This window comes from Ambystoma mexicanum, chromosome 9, assembly GCF_040938575.1.
Source record: "Ambystoma mexicanum isolate Mex_15411 chromosome 9, UKY_AmexF1_1, whole genome shotgun sequence".
NCBI lineage: Eukaryota > Metazoa > Chordata > Amphibia > Caudata > Ambystomatidae > Ambystoma > Ambystoma mexicanum.
In genome coordinates, this window is record NC_090931.1 from 972,825,807 (window position 1) to 972,844,668 (window position 18,862).

At 48.9% G+C, this 18,862-nt stretch overlaps 1 protein-coding gene across 3 annotated transcripts in view; it reads right to left on the bottom strand.

Annotated features, from left to right (window-relative positions):
- TLK1 (tousled like kinase 1) overlaps positions 1-18,862 on the bottom strand; it is a 1,414,233-nt gene that overhangs the window by 1,386,311 nt on the left and 9,060 nt on the right. Inside the window, exon 2 of one of the 3 annotated variants that reach the window (XM_069616193.1) lies at positions 12,680-12,842. The exons of the other annotated variants lie outside the window; for them this stretch is intronic. The gene's annotated coding sequence lies outside the window, so the exon portion shown is untranslated. The remainder of the gene's footprint in view (positions 1-12,679; positions 12,843-18,862) is intronic. 3 annotated transcript variants of the gene reach the window in all.

Consider the following 18,862-nt stretch of genomic DNA (forward strand, 5'->3'; position numbering starts at 1 on the left):
GAATAATGGCGCTGTCTGGATTCAAACCCAGGCCGTATAGGTAGGAGGCGAGAGACTGCCACAAGAATAAGTGATAACAGGTTAGTGAATTGTTGCACAGAAAACAGCCTACAATTAAGGTCATGATCTGTTAAAGATGCTTAGCTTTAAAAAGGTACATGCCTTCTATAATTAGGTAGGAGACTTCTAAGAAAGTATGTTCTCTTGGCAAATACTTGGTCTGTGCACTTTCTTCAATTGTGAATGACAAGTTTAATGAAATGTACATATTTAATTTAGGAACCGTTCACTTACTGGGACATGTAATGCTTGGAGCTAAAATATGGTGCTTGTGGAGCAGCCATCCGTTGAGGACGTGAGCCCGTGCTGCTCCCGCGCAACTGGCCTTATCCTGCTGAAATCCTGCTAAAATATATATACGAGCTGAACCCTGAAATACTCCAGCGGTGTGTGAGACTCTCCTGCACCGAATCGCGGTGCTCCGACGCAAATCCGTAAAAGGAATCGCCGTCCAGATCGAGTGGAAGTTGCAGGAACTGTGACAAGTGCGGAGCCCAAGATGGCCGCCATAACTGCGAGCGCGCACTGTCGGTCGGCGCCCGGCGCACGCCGGGAACAGCTCCACCGGGCTCTGCAGTCAACATCCTGACCGCGGTGGCGGGGCGGTGCAGCGATCGCAGGTCCATCCCGCCTGGCGAACGCCTCTGCCTGCGCGAGAACCCCTTCGAACCGGGGGCCTGAAGAGGGCCCGGAGCGGGAAGCTTGGCGAGTCAGTGTTGGCACGGAAGAAGACGCGCGGCGCACCGGCTGGTGATCCCACTAGCGCGCCCCCTACAACCGGAGACGTGGACCCACTACTCGAGGCCTGGAACATCCGGCGATGTGGTAAGGAGTGGGGAAGGTGGAATAGAGAGCGCTAGCGAACCGCCTTCCCTCCCCCCACGGGCAAAGGACCTCCAGACGGAGCTGCAATCCCTACCGGCGCCTGCTGACAACTTGGGCTGTGAACCCCCTCTCATTTCTGGGACACAACAGGCGTCCCCACAGCAACGTGCAGCCCAGTGCGTGTGGCCGCTACCAGGGGATAGAACCACAGGGCCCCGGTGGGTGCTATAAAGCGTTGACTGACTCGCATATCACGCACCCACACCGTCTTGGCCCACAGAGCTGCTGAATGTGTGGCTAATAGACATTGTTTGGACAAGGGAACTGTAAAGCTAGCACAAGCATAAATACCCGCCGGTCGCAACGGGCCCGGCACCACCAATAGTGCCTACCCCCAGCACCTGCCGGAACCCCCACCCCTGGGACCAGACATCAGCACACTGCAACAGTACCACAACAAGCAGAGAATGGGTAAGGAGAAGCCCAGGAAAACAGCCACACAGAGCAGGATCGAGCAGTATGCAGCTATGCCAGCACCCCGCTCACCAGAGAGGCCATCATGTGGACAATATTTCTCTAAGAGATATCATGAGCGCCATCACCAACTCCAGGACCTCGATGGAAAAAAAGATGGACAGTATTGGTGCAGACGTGTCCCTGCTACGCCCATGATCTGCAAAAGCTGACCTCCCGTACGGGAGAGGCAGAGGCACGAATCTCTGAAACTGAGGATGGCCTGCGAGGTGTAAATCGGCAAGTGGCGAGTATGCTAGCATGGATAAAGACCCTGGAAGCAAGAGTGGACGATAGCGAGGGTAGATCCCGGCGCAATAATATCCGCATAATCGGCCTGCCGGAAAAAGCCGAAGGGGAATGCATGGGACTCTTCCTTGAGGACTGGTTGACGAATATCTATGACGGAGAGCGGGCCCACCGCATCCCAGCTGGCAAAGTGACACCAGGAGCTCCACCACACACAGTAACTGCCAAATTTTTTAACTATAGCGATAGGGACACGGTACTCCAACTGGCAAGATCGAAAGGCACGATCACATTCAACGGATCCAAAATAGCCTTCTTCCCCGATTTCACCAGGGAGGTACAGAAAGCACGACAGTCATTTGACCCGCTCAAGAAACGTCTACAATCAATGGGTGTCAAATATGGACTGCTCTTCCCTGCCCAACTCAAGATATTCCATGGGGGCACGACCGTGCATTTCACCGACCCCAGAGAGGCGTGGAACTGGGCCGAACGGCACATAGAAGGGGACTGGAACACAGAGGGAAGAAGGAGAGATAGACAATAGTCCTCGCCCAGAACGTCCGCCAGAGCAGGGCCAACAGCAGCGGCCACAACCAGGAAATCTGCTGCGTTAAGAAATATGAATTGGAAGCAGTTTTGGACAGAATGCCAAAGCTACTAAGCCTAGGAGCACCACAAATCTCTCACCCCCCACGCTGATCTACGCACGGAATACAACCAGGCCAGTGGCCGAACAGCCACCCGCCCAACGAGCGAAGACTAAAACCAAAGAAGTCCGCGACAGCACTACAGACAGGTGCTGTGAAATCTACGAAGTTCATGTGCCACTGAGGGTGGCTTAGTTAAGGTTTACTTGTTCTGTTCAAATTTCGGGCGACAGATACTCCAGGTTGGGTGGGAGTATAGGGATGGGGGGTTAGGAAACACTACCGGGGCAGTAGATGCCTCCAGGGGAACGAGGGATGGAGTTGGGGGGAGGGGGAGTTCTTATTCTTGCTCTGGGTTTTTTCTTTATTTTTGTTCATGTATGGTCCGACAACACTAAATATTCACTCCTACGAACCCGCATCACACAGCAAAACAGACCGTGCATTTTCCTGGAATCCTACATATGCTGCCCAACAGTAACCCACCCCCCAACCAGATGACGAATGCTAGATCTGATACAAAATCATTACGTCTCCTGACATGGAATGTCAATGGGCTGGGTAGTGGGATAAAACGCAGACTGGTCACCCAAGCGTTAAACAGGCAAGCGCCGGATGTGACGTTGCTCACAGAAACACACCTGGCGGGCACCACATACAACCTATTTAAACGTGGTAACTATCGCACAGCACTGCACTCGGGTTTTACTTCAGGCTCCAGAGGGGTCCTCATACCATTTCCAGTGTGTCACAGGACACAAGAGGCAGATTCGTGCATATGACAGGAACCCTATGGAATCAAACCATAACAATACTAGCTGTTTATGCACCACCCGCGCTGTTGCCAAATCTCATAAAAGAGATAACTCCCCCGATAGTACATGACTCCTAAGACACAATAATCCTTGGTGGCGATTTTAATGATGTTATGAACCTGGGTATGGACCGTACACACCTTAGGGGCAGGAATCCCGACATGCACACAAGGCTAGCTACCTTCACATCAGCACTGGGACTGAGGGATGTATGGCGTGACCTTCACCCCGAGAAGCGAGAATACTCTTTCCACTCGGGCGCCCATGCATCCCTCTCTAGACTGGACAATTTTTTCGTTCCAACCACAGAGGTGCATAGAGTACTTAACGCCACCCTACTCCCACGCGGCATCTCTGACCACTCGCCCCTAGTAATAGAACTATCAAGGTCAAGGCCAATCCCTCCACCTTCATGGCGCCTTAACTATTACTTAGGCTTCCCGGAGCTTGTAGAGCGTATTGAAGAAACCACAACCAATTACTTTGAACTAAATGCAGGGTCAATTGATAACCCAGGATTGTTGTGTGAGGTGTATAAGCCGGTATTGCGGGGAGAGATTATCTCCTGGACAACGGCGCACAAAAAGGCTCAAATGCAAAAAGTAAAAGAGGCTGAAGAACAGGCGGAACGTGCAGAGTGCGCACATCTGGCGCGAGACCTGCCTGAAACGAGCCGAGCACTGGTCCGTGCCCAAAAAAAAATGCACAATGTAGCCCTAGACAACGCTAAACAGGCGCACACCACGATGCGCGCCAGATTATATGACACTGGAGATAAGGCGGGTAAATTGTTAGCCTGGCTGGAGCAAAGGGATGAAGGGCACAAACGGGTCAAGATGATCAAACCCGACAATTCGGAACCGCTGTGGACAGATCAGGCTATTGCAGAAGGCTTTGCAGCTTACTATGCAACGCTCTATGGGTCACCGGAAGCCCCCACTAACCTCTCTGTGTTAAACAGGATCACCCTTCCTAGCCTAACGGGCACACAGAGAGATCTACTGGAGGCAACCATTACTGAAGAGGAACTAGGGTTGGCCATGTTACAATTACATCCCGGGAAAACACAGGGGCCGAACGGATAGAACCAAGTGCGATACTCCCATATCTCCTGCAGATGTACACACACTCGAGGGAGCAAGGACAGCTCCCCCAGACCCAAGGAGGGCAACTATAATAGTGATCCCCAAACCAGATAGGCCTCCAGAGAAATGTAGTTTGTACAGGCCGATTTCGCTAATCAACTCTGAAACCAAAATCCTGGCGAAAGCATTAGCAAATCGACTGCAGAAAGTTATCCTGTCACTTATACATCCAGATCAGTGCGGCTTTATGCCCCAGAGGTCTACGCGCATGAACATACACAGACTGCACGCTGCACTCGAAAAAACCTCCCTCCTGTGGGGTCCCTTGGCGCTTTTAGCAATAGACTTCAGCCTTCGACTCGGTGCACTGGCCAGCACTGTGGGAAATAATGCGTCGAATGGGTTTCGGTGACCAATTCCTGGGATGGGTGCAGTTGCTATACAAGTTCCCAGAGGCCATGACCAGAGTAAATGGGTGGCTCTCGCAGCCATTTAAATTGGGCAAGGGGACACAACAGGGCTGCCCCTTGTCTGAAATGCTTTTTGCACTTGCCATAGAGCCGTTGGCGATTCTGCTAAGAGAATCACAAATGTGGAAGGGCTTCCGGTGGACAGATGATTGGGAGGATAAGGTCTCACTATATGCGGACGACCTGCTCCTGTATCTATCAGACCCCATAACCTCTTGTCCTGCAGTGATACGCTTACTGAAGGAATACGAATCCTTTAGTGGTTTGAAGGTAAACTGGTCGAAATCCACACTGTTTCCACTGAGAGAGATGGGTAGCGTAGGGATACAGAATTGCCCCTTTCATATAGAAGTTGACCAGTTTCGCTACCTGGGGTTTCAGATAACAACGAACTTAAACGATTACGTAGAAAAAAAACCTCCACCCAATCATAAACCGCTTTGCAGAGGATGTCAAACACTGGAACGCCCTGCCATTGACCCTACTGGGGAGAGCAGCACTATTTAAGATGATGGCACTACCTAGATTCCTGTACATACTCCAAAATGCCCTGTTACACATCCCCAGACGGGAGTTTCACAAAATCGACAGAATCCTCCGGAAACTCCTGTGGAACAATGGCCACGCGAGAATAGCGCTCCACATCCTGTAGCGCTCCACATCCTGCAGCGCTCCATTTGGGAGGGAGGCATAGGATTGCCGCGTATACAGACGTACTATTGGGCGAGTCAGATGGCAGTAAAAACCACCTATTACACGGCAACCCCTCGCTACCTCACATTAAATCTGATACCCTGGATGGAGCAAGCATAACCCCACTAGAGTCCCTATACCAGAAAACCAATATTAACACCACCAAAACAATGGCTGCTCACCGGGCATTAATCTGGGCAGAGGCGCATAAACACATAAACTGGGAAGGGAAAACCACACTGGTACAGCCACTGTGGGTAAATAAACACATCCCTGAGCTGGACAGGCTCCCAAAATGGCGGAACTGGATAACTGCGGGAATAACAAAAGTGGGGGATGTGATTCGGGACGGGGGAATTGTGCCATTTAAGAGGTTGGTGGAGGAGTTCAACCTCCCTGTCACTGACCAATACCGGCATATGCAATTAAGTCATGCCCTACAGCGGCACTTGCCTGACCTGCGGGACATGGCAGACTGCACCCCCATAGAGAGGAACCTGGTCCTAGATAGCATAGACGCCAAAATCACCTCGGTGATGTATAATGTTCTCACCTCGTTTGCCACACCGGAGCTATCGAGTCTAAAGTCTAAATGGGAAAGGGATGTGGGAGAAATACTGCCTGAAGACTGGTTAACAATCCTAATGCACCCGAGGGAAACCGCTATTTCGGCCAGATTACGCCTTGTCCAGCTAAAAATCCTGCATAGAGTCTACTATCCAAGGGTCGCATTGTACCGATGGGGTAAAATCACAGACCCGAATTGCCTGCGCTGCCACCAGGAAGAGGGCACCTTTTTCCACATTATATGGGGCTGTCCGCACATCAAGCTATACTGGCAACGCTGCTGCGACACACTTAGTAAGGTACTGGGTCGGACTCTGCCCAGAGATCCGAAATTGATGTTGCTGGGTGTCGAGGATGAGGGTGAGATGTCTCGCACTGATAAGCTACTGTTTGCAACCACCACGGCACTGATCAACCGCAACATTGCCAAGCTATGGGGTTCGGATGTAACCCCTGAGCATGCACAATGGATAGATGATGTAGATGCATGCATTGCGATGGAGCGAAGAGTATATGCGGCCAGAGGATGTCCTGGGAAAGCGGGGAAAATATGGGAAAAGTGGGAGAACGCACAATAAGACTATTGTATGACACAGGCCGGTGGCCAGAATGTAATTGCAATGCAAGAGTGTACAAGTAATTAACAACATATCCTTAAGTTGTTGAAAGACTGACCTTATTTTCTTTTGTGATATTATTGGTTGTTGGACCCCTTCAGGGTCATTGTTCCTTTTGTGTATTATGCAATAAAATCAATAAAAGTGTTTAATCAACAAAAAAAAAATATGGTGCTTGTGTGCAGTGCATTCTGGTGCGGTCTAAGCCATAATGTTTATTTGCTCCATGCCCCAGTGGAATCTGCACTTGCAGTGAACTCTAAACATTTCCTGCATCGTTCGCACAATTTCACTGAAAAACATGTTTTCAACATTATTCGTTGCTTAAGTTGGCTTGCATTACTCATCCAATGACACCGCACGAAAAGGCTGGGATATGCAGGTGTCGCCTGGTATCTGATAAGGTTGCCATGGACATTGTCAAAAGGGAGGATGAGTTACAATGTTTTGCTGCTTTCTTGAGAAAAGGTTAAGAGTTCTGCTCCTTGAGGTTACCGTGGGTCACTCCGGCCGGGGGCACACAGGAACTGTGAACGAGCAGAGTCTGAGGCCATAAGATTCTAGAAGGTGCCACCCAACCTTTGCAGAGGGCTTCAAATGCAGGGCACTGAAAGGGTCAGAAAGCATCTTGGAGGGGGCGGGGGTGCATCGGTCTGGGCCCGTTGGCTGCCGTGGTCTCTTGCCTGGCTGTTTCGGGGCTTTTGAGCCGATTCTGGCAAGATGAGATCATTCTTTAAAGCTATGCCATGCAGCTGCTGTCTTTCCCTCAGAACACAACAATCGATATCCACATGTACTCTGCATTTCAGCTGGCAACCTTTTGATGGCACAGAGAAGAAAACAGGATAAAGAAGAAGAGCGGTGGATAACTCAAATGCATGGTATTCCCCTTGAGAGGATGCCGCTGCCCTCGGTTTGATCCAACACTGGATCCTCGAGAGGTTTACAAATGTAATACTAACATTGGGTTATAATACTAACTATTAAAGGGCTTAGACGCTGGAGGAATTCAGCAAGCACTAGATAACTCAACAAGTTATTAGAAGATGTACTTTTTTGTTACGTGGCTGGGACAAGGGAGCAGATAGTGTTATGACTGGAGTTGCAGAAACATACAATTACAGTCTGACAGCGTCACGTAAGGGTCATCATAATTGGATGAATGCTCTACATAAAGTAAAGTATCCTCACACACATCCGAAAGACCATATATAAAGAACACTTTTGCAAAGTTGTCTTTGCCATATTTCAGCCAAAACTATTATCTTCTCTGAGATTCTACGTCAAGACTCGGAGGCTCAGATTATGCTCTGAACTTTCCTTTACCTCGAGCAGAAAAGTATCAATAAACAATTATGAAAAACATAAAACTACAATTCCCAAAACTTGCAGTGAATTTGTAGTCCGTTATAAAGATCACAAAACCACGTGATCCTTCCAGTCCAATTAGCTCTCACTTACCCATAAACATTATCTACACCACAGTCCTTCCTCTTTCTTTGCTGCTCGAGCAGCCGAGATAAGTACCTTGTTTTATTATCACAATGCGAATGTGTGCTATGAGTGAAAGATAATGTTTTAATATATATGCAGCACGCGTTGATAGTGTGTGGAAAAACACGTGGCGCGGCAGGGTTAATTGGCGGAACATATCCGCATAGAAGGCTGCGACAGGATTTTCATTCCAGCGCATTGCAAACATCCATAGAGATCAGGAGTCATTTCAGGTTAGGAGCACATAAAGCAGACCTACTTCTTTATCAACGGGTGGACAGCTGAGAGCGAGGAGAAGCTCTCTGTTACACTTCAGGCTTCCCCGCGGGCCTCCTTGCAGAATACAACTTCTTTACAAGCTCCTCTATGGACCAGATACAGGCTGCCATGGCGCCTGTACAAACTACGACGGACTCCGGCTCAGCTGACACGTCTTGTACGTGGAAGACGTACGGTAAGACACGCCCCCTTATGACTATAAAACCACCATCTTTCAAGGGGCTCGGTGTTGCTAATTAGCGTTAGAAGCTACACGCGGTTACGTCCGTCGTGCTCATCTGGTTTTTTGACTCGGAACGTTACTGGATCCGGCTCCCTTCTGTCTCTTGTGGTACTTCATTCCATGTTTCCGCTTACGGAACCAAAGCAGAGAACTTGCTGTCAACTATCCGGAACTTTTCTACACCTACTCTGGATACATGTGTGCTCAGGTACATACTTAATTGGCAAATCCCATCTCTGCTACTATTTCTCTCCACAACTTGTTTGGATATTTGTTTTCCTGTTGGATTATGGATATTGAGTGACTATCCTGTGAACTTAAAGTGCATATAAACGCTCTGCTGAAACTGCACCAACCCGGCACTAGTGCGACCCTCGTGCCGTCCGGGGCTACTTCCCTATACTAACATTCCTGTTTGTTATTTTCTCCTTTCGTTGTCTTCCGTTTCCTGGATTCCTTTCCTCAAAATATCCTTATTCAGGTTAGTTGTTACCAATGCGATATATAAATTGGGACCGATACCTTAAAAGGCTCTTTAGACTATTCCCACTCATTTTGTGTTATATTCCTTGTAGATCCACCCCGGGGGAAGCTCCACTCCAATATATCTAGGTAGTTTCCCATTTAATTCAACTGTTCTGATTACTTGCCTTAACTTCAACACTGTCTAATATCTTTGTATTCCTTTGCAGCATTGGTATTGGCGGTGTGTGTTCTCCCCGCTCTTATATTTAATTGACATCTCTGTCTGTCCCAACTGAAACAGCAGAGAGGTACATTGTAGAAAAGAGCCCCTCTTTGAGGAAGCCTGAGTCTTGTACTCAGGGAAGCTGGGATGGAAGGCTGAATACCGATTCTTGTACCACCATCATCTGCAAGGTCACTCCTTCGCATCTTTGGCCATTTTCAGAGTGGTGAGTCACACTCTCTCAATATACTGCAGACGCCACCGGGTGGCCAGATGCAGCACCACAGGCTGAATTAGCCATTGCTGCACTGCAAGTAAGTGACGGGGTCAGTCCCAAGTGAAACTAAGAGCAGACCCCTCATTAACTACCCGATTTGGGGAGGTAATACCTGTAAGATGTTGAATATTAACTAAATCTCTTAATCAGACTGGCATAGTCCCAGGAAAAACTATTATATGAATAGAGACCCGCCTAGCTACGAACAAAAGCTAAACAAATTGACAGGGGCAACCCAAGAAAACTGTGCATCAAGTACACGGCACGAATTTAAGATGAGCAGTTGAGGGGGGCGTGGCTTGGCAGCCATGGACTAGGCTGCTCTTCGAGGGTGCTCCGTGGATTCTTACATCGATCCGGTCAAGCACTCTAACTTTGAGCACAAATTCCAACAAGGAAACATAACAAATGTAATGGGAACACATGGAGGCTTTGATGCACGTGGCTGCATGCAGATTGGATACAACAGGAGTTATGATCAGTGGAATAACTATCCGGCAATGCATCAAGCGACCTGACCGCCTGGAATCGTCCGCTCTGGTGCACCCATGAGACCAATGCAGCGGTGCATCACCCAATAGCACCCGTAATGGCCGTATGCGAGACCCCAGCGCCCCGTAATCCAAGAAATGCAACAAATAAGGAGCGGAGCACCTGTGGGCCCGAGAGAACTTAGAGGCATCGTTGAGGCCCGGGAGCAGCGAGGGACCGCAAAGAACACGATGGATGCCTCGTATGCTTACGTGCAGCAGTAAGTGCGAGGTACAGCGAGGAAGCGAGATGGGACACTGTCGGTTGTTGTGAAAAGCGCGCAATGCAGAATCAGAACATTGATGGTGACTGAGCGTGGAGCGGAGACAAGTTAAACAAAGGGTAGAAGCAGCCCAGCCCGAAGGTAAGCGCAACAGTGCACTGCCATGGTTGCCCCCACCCCCCATGCTCAGCAAACGAGCAGCACTAACTGGGACAAGGGACGAGCGGACTGTCCAGGAGCAGATTATGTGTAATCAGATAGCACCAGGCAAATACAACACTACGGGGGTGGAGGACGGCAGAGTTAAATCCCAGATCGAGGCAGACAAGTAACAGGCCTCAAGGAGCAAAGAGGTGGCTCCTGGAGGACGCACCCCCTGCACTCAATAGACGGGGTCAAAAAGAAAAAGGTTGTGGAGAAGAGGAACAGACATCCACGGTGAGGGGCAGGAGGCACACGGACGGCCAGAGGTGGGCAGACCGAAAACAGGGCAAAAAGGCCCCGCAAAATAATATCAAGTAGGCAGAATACCTGGCCTGTCGGACGCTGTCATAATGGCACCCTACCCCAGGAGAAAGGATCAGACACATTACTAATAGCCATGACGCATCGCTGCCTGTGAAGAGATGGCACACACGGAACATACAGGGGAGTGCCCTGAGGGTGCAGAGTCAAGGCCCTAGCACTGGAGTGTAGTAGCGCCAGGACCCTCACTAAATAAATAAGAGGTACGCAGGACTGAAAGGAGTTAGAGCTGCAAATCCCCCACGTGGTGGACCGGCACGCCAAGAAAGAGGAGCACACAGCAAGTAGTGCCATAGATAGCTTAACACCTGTGAAGAAAGGGCCGAGGGTCGGCATAAGAATCGGCATAATGCCGATGAGACGCAACCTTGTGCAGGAGACAGGCAGTGCAATGGCACTTAAGGGGAGCAAAGCCAACGGCAAACAACCAACAATGGACATCTTCACCAAACCGCAGCAGTCCCCGACCACACCCGCACAAGCTGTGGCCACTACACCAGCAGACGCGAACACGCCGAGGGACCACCGGATCCTGGCAGCCATTACGCAACTAAAATCCTCATGGGGGATAGCTATGGCAGATCTGAAAGCGGCACTGGAAACTAAAATTGATGCAGTGGGAATAGAGGTCAACCTACTGAGACAAGATGTGAGGGCGCTGGCGGAACGAACAAGTGGCCTAGAGAGCACAGTGAAAAACAACACGGACGTCAGCGCAACTAATGCCAGGGAGGTCCACATATTGAAAAAACAAGTGTCCAACCTGGAAAACCGAGCAGAGGAGGCTGAAGGACAAGCAAGACGCAACAACATACATGTGGTGGGCCTACCGGAAGGAGAAAGAGGCCAGGATCCCACAGACGAGAACATGATCATCCAAGAAATAGGAGCTAGTAAGCTCTCCCAGGGGTTCGCGATTGAACGTGTGCACAGGGCCCTGATGAGAAGGCCTCAACCGGGGGCCCCTCCCTGTGCAATTATAGTAAAGATTTTGAACTACAGAGACAGGGAAAAGATCTTGGAATTCTTTCGAAAAGGTGGAGCAATAACACAGGCATTGGCGACTGTCACTGCATACCCGGACTACACCAGGATTCAAATATATGCTTCTGTACCCTGCGAAACTCAAGGTCCTACTCAAAGGCAAAGCACACGTCTTCGAAACCCCGGAAGAGGCAGCATGCTGGCTGGATGCCCTGGGCTGCCCAGAGCATGGAGACGATCAGGAGCAAGATGGACAGGATAAGTGACAGTGCCATGCTTGATATCATTGGGGGCGGGTGCGACTACAGCAGGGACACCAGTTACGGACGCAAAGGGCACGTTGGGAAATATGAACGCTAATTAACTTTAACACTCCATAGCAGGACTTTTTGGACTGGAATATAGATTGTATAAGATAGATATGAACTGCTTGAGAGCTGCGAACAATGGTTAACATAGGAGACACTGGATGTAGACGACCTATCCCCAGTAGTTAGAGTAGTAGACGCGCCACTAGGGCGATATCTCCCTGCTGTGCCTCGAGTACTGGCTAGAGCCAAGAAAAGGGCTAGATGCGGTGGTTCCTGAGATCCAGAGACGGAGCTGGGCATCAGTTAGGAGGGGGAGGTTGGGGGAGGGGGGGAGAAAGGGGGAAGGTGGGAAGTTGGGGTATTTGTAGTGTTAATGGTTAAGGGGGGTTAAATTGGGGAACGAGTTTACACACGCGAGTGGTGGCGCCTCAGGCAATTCTGAAGACATACAAAGGGGGGGGTGGGACGTGGCCAGAATATGGGATCTTAAGGAAATTTCCTGGAATCTCAGGGGGCTTAATAGCTACCTAAAAAGGAACAAGGTCATGATGTATCTAAAAAGGCAGAAAAATAGGCATAGCCCTAATACAGGACACTCACCTCATAAAAAGTAAATTAGAGGTGATCCAGAAGAAATGGAGGGGGACTGTCATCGGCGCAACATATTCGGCGTATGCCAGAGGGGTGATAACTTGGGTGGCGCCACATGTCCCATTTCAGTTAATACAGTCTACGGTTGATGAGGATGGTGGCAATACGAAGGCTGGTGGAAAATAAAGAAATATGCATTATAAATACATATGCCCCAAATCAGGACACAGACATACTTCAAGACCCTATACAACAAATTGAGCTTGCATCTGGGGGGGCGCTGATCTGGGGTGGGGACTTTAACTGCACATTAAACCCGAAGATAGTTCAGATGAGAATCAAGACAGGCCCGCCCCTGCGACCAGGGCCCTGCAGACTGTTGACAGAATTTAGGCTGTAATATATATGGAGAGTGCACCATCCACAAGACAGACAATATTCACATTACTCTGCTCCACAGAATGTGTACAGAAGATTAGACTACATGTTTGCCATGCAGGAGGTGATGGCTGAAATTGTACAGACAGAATACAAGGCGAGGGTCCCATCGGACCACTCACCTTTGGTTCTAACATGGCAATACCGACCTCCAAGGGCCAGGATCCCAAAGTGGCGATTTAGAGCTGAAGCGCTGAAAGACATGATGTTTAGGGAGGATTTAAGAGAAGAAATTGTACATAATTTTGAGATTAACACAGGAACTGTTGAGTCGGCCGGTACACTATGGGAAGCTTTCAAAGTGGTGGTGAGAGGGATAGCCATAGCCAAGTCCAAAGGGCTGCAGGGAGGCATAGTAAGGGAACTGCAGGAGGCAGAAACCAAGCTGAAAACAGTCCCGGGCAGGGGAGAAAGCACTAAAGAGGATGCCAGAACAATAAGCCGACTGCAACAGGGTGTGCAGGACATTGGGAAAGATTATGTAATTTGGACTATAAAAAGTAAGTGGATAGTCAGCACGCGGGTGGAGATAAGCCAGGGAGGATGTTGGCATGGTTGTACAAGAGTGAGAACCCCAGACATGTGATCAGAGTAATAACAGGGGAGGAGGAGGGGCGATTAGTGGACACCCAAAGGGCGTTAACCGAGAGTTCCTCGAATACCATCAAAGATTGTATGGGGACGAAGAAGTGAGCGATAGCAGGGAGATAATGGATATACTAGAGGACATAGGCATGGCACGGATAAGCGCAGAGGAGCGAGAGGACCTAGATGCCCCAATCACGCTAGAAGAACTGGAAGAGGTGGTAGTACAACTACCCACTAGTAAAACCCCAGGGGAGGACGGCCTCCCTAGTGAGTACTACAAAATGTACAAAACTGAGGTGCTCCCCCCGCTGCTAGCAACGCTAAATGAGGCATTTGAAACAGGGCCATCACCAGAATCCCTGAGAGAAGCAATCATTATCGTACTCCCCAAAAGCAATAAGTTAGGCAAGGATTGCGGATTGTTCAGACCGCCATCGATGCTGAACCAAGATAGTAAAAGTCTCACGGCGGTATTGGCAAATAGAATGAAACAGATCATCAACAAATTAATACCCCATGACCAAACAGGATATGTCCCGGGCAGGAACATATCAGATACCCTTAGACGGCTTTACCGGGTTATAGAGCATACAAAAAGGGATGCAGATAAAATGGCAATTATATCGCTGGACGCAATAAAAGCCTTTGACTTTGTCAAATGCCCCTGGCTAATTGCAGCCCTGACTAAATATGGGATGGGGCCGGGGTACCTCAAATGGGTTAAACTACTGTACAGCGCACCGATAGCCAGAGTCAAAACGGGTGCAATCATTTCAGAAAGGTGGCAATTGAGTAGGGGTACTAGACAAGGATGCCCGTGGTCTCCGATGATGTACATTTTAGCACTGGAGCCCCTAGCGATATACCTGAAGCAGCAATATGAGGTAATAGGGATTAGCATAAAAGAGGAGCCGCATATGGTCTCGCTATATGCAGACGATACGCTGCTGTACAGAGGATATCCTGAAGAAAACCACCAATATATCCTGGAAGTGATGGAGTGATTTGCGTCGCTATCTGGTATAGCAGTGAACCCCAAAAAATCATGCATATTCCCATTGGGGAGGTATATAGGAATCCTACGGGACAAATTACCAATTTTACAAATACCATGGGACACGAATACGATTAGATACCTGGTGATAGATATTTATCACACGGTAGAGGCAGAACACCAGCATAACACGGAGAAAGTGGTAAAGAACATCGAAAACAGTATGAGGTTCTGGACTAAGCTCCCCTTGGCAATGATGGGAAGAGGGGCGCTGCTGAAGATGGTCGTATTGCTGAGATTATTACATTTTTTCGGGAATATACCATACCCGATACAGAGGAGATTTTTTTATTAAGCTACACAGCATATGCAGGGATTTTTTATGGCATGGGACTAGGAACAGAATCACTCTCTGAAGTTGCAGAACACGCATGACAAAGGGGGAATAAAACTGTACTTAGCTAGCCAATTACAATATGTGGCCAAATGGTTATCAGAAGACCCGACCTCAGAATCAAGACTGATGAAACCGGAGTGTGCCCCGTACTTTCTGAAAGAAATAACATGGCTGCCCAAAATAGAGGTGAAAGAGCGCTCACAGATGTTGGTACTGGTATGGAGGATGTGGCGCAAAGCTTGCCAGGTCATGGAGAACCCAACCCTGTGTTCTCCACAAGTGCCATTGGCCGTATTGAGAGGAGGGGATGGACAACTGAGGAAGGCGATTAGGAGGCACTGGGAACAGGTGGGAATTTTAACAGTAGGAGACATATGGCAAGAGGGAGAGATTAAAGGTATTTGGGGTGCTGATGGAGGAAGCAGGTTTGCATGCCGGCCGGGCAATATATCACATATAACAGAATGGTACGGCGGATCAGAGAGACATGGTCGGAAATAACACTAGCAGAGCCACCCGACGCCACCATAGAATCTATATACGATATAGCAGAAGGAGGACACGAGATATCCAGACTATACGAGCTGTTTAATTCCAAAGTGGGGAAAGAAGTGGTACCATGAAGATATGACTGGGAAGAAGAGGATGGGGTACCCATGAGTGATGGGATGTGGGAGAGGGCCCAAGGATACCATAAGAAAGTATCTAGGAATGTGAGGCTGCAGCAAATACAACTATATATAACCCACAGGGCATATGTGACACCCCAAAGGATAGCTAAATTTAAAAACACAGAATGACAATCATGCCCCAAATGCCGGGAAGAAAATGCAGGGATGACGTATATGTTTGGGGCATGTCCTGAAATTGGGAAATTCTGGGAAGAAGCAGCCCATCGGTTAGAAGAGAAGGGGATCAAGATGGATGTTCAATCAGTATGGGCATGCTTGATAAGAGGATTCCCGAGGTCATGCCAATTGAAACAGACTTGTCATACATACTTGCCAAGCGTAGAATCACCATGGGTTGGAAGGCATGCAACAGACCTAGGGTAGAAGTCTGGTGGGCAGACCTTCAGAAATGGACTGAAGCTGAAACAGCAGGGTGGCAGGAAGCGGGTAATTAGAGGAGGAGAGGAAGAGGCAGAAACCTTGACAGCCTGGAAACATTTAGTGGCCACATTATATGGGCGCACCCACAACTGGTTGAGTGATCAGGACTCTGATAAGGACATAAGAAACGGAAACCCTTTGGAAGAAGAAGACTCGGACCACGAAGTGGAGTAAGCTCGAACAGGGGGAGGGGGGGTAGGCAGTAGACACTGAATGATATATGCTAACTTTGAAATGCGAGAACATGTACTGCAAGGTTTGTTGTATGTTATTTGTGGTAAAACTAATAAAATTTAAGATGAGCGGTTATTCCGACGACTCTGAAGAACCTCAGATGAGCAGTTTACGCATGAGTGAAGCTGTCCAGAGTTTGAACAGTGTCTTAAGACCCCCATAGAGAAAGGGGCATAATGCGAGACCTGGCTGCTTTGTCGGAACAGGACAAAGTGCGCAGGGATAAAGGGGGAAGAAAGAAAAAGACCCGCAGGGATGTAGCTCCCAACCCCCCCGGGTTCAACACGCAGGTCCAGAGCGGACAAAAGAAAGGCGAGGTCTCGTGAGATACATAACATCAGTTCAAGCGAATCAGATGATGAATACTGCAGAAGCAGTTCCAAATCTGGCGAAGATACGTCAGAAAGTCAGACCAAGTTAGACCTCCTCAGAAAACGACAGGCGGGAGCCCAAGAACAAAAAAGGCAGGAGGGAAGACGATGAGTCCCATAAGCACGAATTTGACCTGGACCAATTGGTGCACCCGAGGTCTAATGAGTGGGAACCCCCGCCCGAAAGAATTACAGAATATATAAGGAAGAGACTGAGAACGCCCATGAGCAAGCAGGCGAGAAGCAAATTAAGAGCTGAATGCCCCGGGCCTAGAGTGCCGGACGGGGTGGCTGATACCCCCGATATTGACGAGAGAATAATCACATTCCTGGGGAGGTACGGCAAGGACATGAAAAAAGGAATCGACAGGTCCGGGAGATCCTGTCTGGACAAATTGTTAGACATGCTGGGTCCTATCACGAGGATATGGCAACTCGCTGAAGAAGCCAAAGTAAAGAAGGAACCCATCGATCCGGAGATAGTGGCTGGAGGGGTGCAGAGAACCCTATGCCTGATTGGGAATTTATTTATTCACATTTGTTAAGCGCACAGCAGCCCGTAGGCATGTGGCGCTGGTTACAATGGTTACTCATAGCTTAGTTACACACAAAAATACAGAAAGGCGCAATGGCAATGCTGCGCTTGTTACACTGGGTGGACATAGCCTGGGTGCATACACAAAAACATACACTGAAAGTTAGCATACTGGTATAGTACTCCAAGATATGTGACGTGAATAAGTGTAGTAGATGATGCTACAGATAGAGGGCATGCTGTAATGGGTACTAGTTGAAAAGGGTAGTTTAAGGTTTTTTCGGAAGGCATCGAGAGACGTTTCGGCTCGGAGGGCGGTAGGGAGCGCGTTCCAAAGCTCCAGGCAAGAGGAGGGAAGCCTATTCCTCCTACCTTGGCCCTATTGATTCGTGGCACTGTGAGTTGGTTGGTGTATCCTAACCTTATGGGCCTTGTTGAGTGTTCTGGATAGTGTGTCTGATAGGTAAGAGGGTGCAGAGAAGTTGATGCATTTATGGGTGGTAGTAAGTATTTTGAATGTGATACGGTCTTGGACAGGGAGCCAATGAGCCGTTTTTCTTGCTTGTGTGATGTGTTCTCTTTTGGGTATACTAAGAGCTGCTCTAAGAGCGTCCTTTTGGGTAGTTTGGAGTCTAACTAGGTTTTTATTGGAGGTGCCGGCTAGGAGGGTATTGCAGTAATCCAATTTGGCTCCAATTGTGGCTCTGGCAATAGAGAGGCAGTTGTCCTTAGTTAGAAAAGGCTTCATAGCATTGATGAGTTTAGTACTCAGTGCGGAGGCTGAGACAATGGCGCTAACTTGTTTGTCCATGAATAGCGTGGCATCAATGTGGACTCAGTGTTTTGACAGAGGAAAGAACTGAGATGGCACAATTGTCGACACGGAAATTGAGATAGGTAGAACCTAGTTTGGCTAAAGTAGCCTTTTGACCAAGAATGAGGATTTCAGTTTTGTCCCCATTAAGGCAAACCCCATTTGTGGCCATCCAGGCTTGGATTGTAGAGTAAATTTGCTGAAGGGTTGTAGTGTCTGGGTGATAGATCCCAGTAGGGGAAGGAGCACCTGGGTAACATCGGCATAGTTTGTGTATGTGATCCCAAGTGCATCCAGTTTATCAGAAAGAAGCTTTGTACATTTTTTTTTTTTTTTTTTAAGGAGCAGGCACACCCAGGCCTCTTTAACCCTTTAAATGCCAGAGACGAGCCGGCTCGTCGGTAAAAACCGCTCCAGGTTGCCACCGACGAGCCGGCTCGTCGGGTGCACTTAAGGGGTTAATGAGGGGGGAAATGTTGGCGGGTTTGGGCGGTGAATACCGCAATTTTTAAAAAAAGCCATTGGCACTGGGGGGGGAACCTCAATGGCACTTAAGAGGTTAAGGCGATCGGGGACTATGCCTGTTTTGAATGAGGCATTGATGAAGGCGGCAAGGATGGGAGCAAGTTGCTCAGCGAATTCTTTGACGATTTTAGGTGGGCATACATCGCCCTTACATTGAGAGGGTTTGAGATGTTTGAGGAGGTCT